The sequence below is a fragment of the Electrona antarctica genome (genome assembly GCF_951216825.1).
Source record: "Electrona antarctica genome assembly, chromosome: 13".
NCBI lineage: Eukaryota > Metazoa > Chordata > Actinopteri > Myctophiformes > Myctophidae > Electrona > Electrona antarctica.
The window spans coordinates 39,245,385-39,250,242 of record NC_136794.1 but is presented as its reverse complement, the minus strand read 5'-3'; positions in this window follow the sequence as shown (position 1 = coordinate 39,250,242).

Here is a 4,858-nt window from a genome sequence, read left to right as displayed (position 1 = left end):
GTTGTAACGCAACAAATGACCCAGAAAGACGTCACGCACGCACGCACGCACGCACGCACGCACACACACGCACGCACGCACGCACGCACGCACGCACGCACGCACGCACGCACGCACGCACGCACGCACACACACACACAGGCATATTGAAAATCGAATGCCACAAGCAGAGGCAGAGTTGTGTGTGTGTGTGTGTGTGTGTGTGTGTGTGTGTGTGCGTGCGTGCGTGCGTGCGTGCGTGCGTGCGTGCGTGCGTGCGTGCGTGCGTGCGTGCGTGCGTGCGTGCGTGCGTGCGTGCGTGCGTGCGTGCGTGCGTGTGTCTGTGCGTGTGTCTGTGCGTGCGTGCGTGTAGAAAGTGTTGCCAGGCACAGGAACAATGGCGGTGGCGTGACCCCGTGCAGACATCTATCAGACGTTTCTGTTCTTCTTTTTAATGACATTTCATCCACACAACCCACTGCACTGAAGGTGTCACGCCCCCTGTCTCTGCAGAAAGTTGACCGCAAATGGAAACAAAATGAACTGTGAACAAAGGGTGAGAGACAGAGGGCTCCATTTTCGTCACCGCTAAACCCCTTATCCCTAAACTTCTTTGCCTTTTTTTACTATTTTGAAAAACATTTTCTAATAGTTCAACTACTAGCCAATCTACATTGACACGTTGTGAGCTTGTAGACTGGCCATTTTAAAGAAGTTTAGGGATAAGGGGTTTAGCGGTGACGAAAATGGAGCCCAGAGAGACAGAGAGAGAGAGAGAGAGAGAGAGAGAGATAGAGAGAGAGGGCGTTAGCACTTTAAAGACCTGCATGGTGCAATGGCTATGTCGGTCATTTTATTTTGAAGTTTGAGCCTGAAACGGCAGGCTGTACGTTTCTGAACCAATCAGAGCGTCGCATCTCTTCAGGCGATGGGACGGTATAGCTCTGCTACATGCGCGTGTTTTCGTGTTTTTCTGTGTTTTTATCATCTTTTTGACCTAAATTTAGCAATCTATGGCCAATGAAGGTCCCCAGGAGCCCTTTGCAGGGCGGTCCAATTTCCCCAAAGGGCCCCTTAGAGCCAAGGGCCCCTGGGCCAGGGCCCCACTGGCCCAGGGCCCCACTGGCCCAATGGCTAATTTGTCCCTGCACGCGCGACGCAAGGAGTTTGTTTTTTGAGTGGTGCTAGCCACTCCTATAGACAGCAATCAGCAATGTGTGTCCCTATGTCTACGTACGTACGTGTCTGTCTCTGTGTCAGAGCGCGGAAGGCACACACACACACGCACACGCGCACACGCACACGCACACGCACACACACACACACACACACACACACACACACATAGAGGCCATGTACAGTACAGTACAGTACAGTACAGTACAGTACAGTACAGTACAGTACAGTACAGTACAGTACAGTACAGTACAGTACAGTACAGTACAGCATTTACTAACCTACAATGTTTTCAGATACATATTTTAGCATGCTGATTATAATTTTAAAACGAGTAATTAATACAGTCTGGAAGTTCTGTAATCAACAACAGCTGTGTTTGGATGAACGTTCAGCTATGGGAATCAAACAGGTGATTGAAATCAAGCTTCATTTTTATGCATGCAACACTCGACACATCATCACGCATCACATTTTCGTTTAAAGGAAGTCATTAAAATTGGCTTTTTATGGACTTTTGATATAAAATTGTTAGGTATGCCCATTATGATGACCACGGATATATGCTCTAAAAGGACCATTATGATGACCACGGATATATGCTCTAAAAGGACCATTATGATGACCACGGATATATGCTCTAAAAGGACCATTATGATGACCACGGATATGCTCAAAGTGTGAGAAAACATATATTTTTAATTTCACTAGGTCTTTAACCCATTTAGGACTGAGATTCTAGATTCTACTAAATGTCTTCGAAAACATGACAGTTTTCTGAAAAACCTACGTTTCTGAAATATGTTGTTCCAGGGACCAGCGGATTCGTCCGTTATCACTGCATTAAATATACGAAATCAACCGTTATCAGCAGTGGCGTGCACAGACATTTAGAGGGGCAGGTGCTCAAGTGAAAAAAGGGCACCTTGTGCAGCGGCGTGGAACCGGCCGGTTGCCTTAATAGTGTGAGATTTATAGATTTTGGGGCCTAAATAATATATTAGAAGCTTTTTTTTATCAAGAATTGATCAATGTCACCATGGTCCACATACTGTAGTGTACAGTGTACATTGTATACAAAAAAAAATTGCCAAAAGGGCAGGGGGTGCTCTAGCACCACCTAGTGTCTATCTGTGCACGCCACTGGTTATCAGGACGTTGGAATATGGCCAATATGGCCATACTGGCATACTAGACGTTGTGGTGTTTGGCTGTGTTCACCCGGACTGCAGCATGCAGGGTGGTGGTGCAGACATAGCCTGGTCAAGGACTCCCCCTGCTGGACATGCAGGGTGGTGGTGCAGACATAGCCTGGTCAAGGACTCCCCCTGCTGGACATGCAGGGTGGGGGTGCAGACATAGCCTGGTCAAGGACTCCCCCTGCTGGACATGCAGGGTGGTGGTGCAGACATAGCCTGGTCAAGGACTCCCCCTGCTGGACATGCAGGGTGGGGGTGCAGACATAGCCTGGTCAAGGACTCCCCCTGCTGAACGTGTCATTTCCAACTAGAGCTATTGTCGGGGCATGGAAATGGAAACTAGGGGCTACTAATATTTACTATTCTCTGCCTATCGGGACGTAACTCGGACGGCGCTGAGTCAGGTCTGGTGGCCGTCGCAACGCTCGGCACGGTCTCGCGTGGCTCAAGGCCTAACCAGAGACGGCGCGCCTCCGCCATGGTCACAAAAAGCAAACGCTCCCATAGTTTCACTTCCGGATTTCCCAGTATGTTGATTATCACATACTGGGGGTATTTCTAAGCTGCTGATTATGAACATTCTCTTGATTAAGGGGTGATAACATCCGAAGCGGGTCCAGCGCCAGCCAGCGCCCAGAGGCAGAGATATGAGTTAAAAACGTTCGCTGTGAACGAATATAATATTCAAAGATTTGCGCCACATTTTCACGATTTTACAAAAATAGCGGATCTACAAGCTTGTAGCGAGGGACTTACGAGCTTGAGGATCTGCTACTTTTCAACCTGCTAAAGTTTAAAATAAGGGTTTAAAAGTGGCAAAAGCGACACCAGGCGCGTTCCCGTCCTAAAATGTGTTCAATCGTCGCTGTAGGCCTGAAACCTTGTATGTCCAAAGCCCAATATATACTGTTCAGGGGTGTGCTGAAATATCGATATGGCGATATATATCGATACGTCCTCCCGCGATAAATAATCGATATTGATTATTAAAATATTGATATCGGGAAGAAAACCCCCCCCCTTTTTTTTTCTTTCTTTTTTTTAGAAATTTGAAATGTTGTTCATAATGAAGTGATGAACAACATGTTTAGAAAAGGAGGAAATGACAGCTAAAATAAAGCAAATCCCACTCAGATTCCACAGCAACCAGAAGTACTGAATTACTGGATGGTGATTTGTCCAAAGTCTCCAAACAGCTTTGTGGGAATACAAAATGCTGCATTTTTTCAGTTCCAAGTATTTTGTAGTTGCAGATATCGTGATATATCGTTGATGAATGTCATACAATATATCGATATATCGCAAATATCACAATATATCGAATATCGTGATATTATCGTTATCGAGGGCCTAATATCGCAATATATCGAATATCGTGATATTATCGTTATCGAGGGCCTAATATCGCGATATATATCGTATCGTGAGGAACCCATATCGTCCCACCCCTACTGTCTTCCAGTGGATCCAATGTAGTTATTTTAGTCAGACGCTACTTATTAATATTAAATATTTATAAAAATCCACCGACAGACTTAACCACTTTCAATCTGGCCTCCCTAATTTGTCATCATCATTGCAGGTGAAGCATTTCAAAATCTGAATGAATGAATATTAATTTAACACTTCCGGGGCCTTAGATTAATCTATCCATCTGCCAGGATTGATTATTACCTTTGGAGCATAACACCCAAGTATTTGCAGCTTTACGTAAAAGGCATGGAAAGAGAGTAGTCCAACAGCATGCCAGAGGATAAACGGAAAGAAACATAAGAGTACTACATATTATGTATGTCAGTATGTGTAAATGGTGCATTTATATAGCGCCATTTATCCGAGGCGCTTTACATAGATTGTGCATTACATTCACACACTGATGACAGAGGAAACCATGCAAGGCGCCAACCTGCACATCGGGCGCAATTAGAGGTTCAGAGTATTGCTCAGGGACACTTCGACACTACCAGCCCTGTGGTTAGAGTGTCCGCCCTGAGACTGGGAGGTCGGGGTTCGATCCCCGGCCGCGTCATACCAAAAGTAAAAATGGGACCCAGTGCCTCCCTTGCTTGACACTCGGCATCAAGGGATGGATTGGGGGGTAAAGTCCCTGCGACATACTAGCGTCATGTCATGTCCAGGGGGTGTACTGGTACACCAAACTGCCTCACGCTACAGACACAGGAGATCCTGCCCTATGGGCCTCATGGCTCGGCAAGGCTTACACTTCGACACTAACTCGAACTGGCAACCTTGCGGTTCCCATCCGGCCACTCCACCCCTGAGCCACCACTGCCGCCTCACTATGTGTGCAACAATATGCAACAGAAATGTACAAAGCTCAGCATACACCTTTGTATGTTCTCTCTCTCTCTCAATTCAATTTCAGATTCAATTCAAAGGAGCTTTATTGGCATGAGAAAACTTACGTTTACATTGCCAAAGCAGAAGTGGAACAAGACAATCAAAATAAAATGTATTTACAAATAAATATTGGATATAAATAG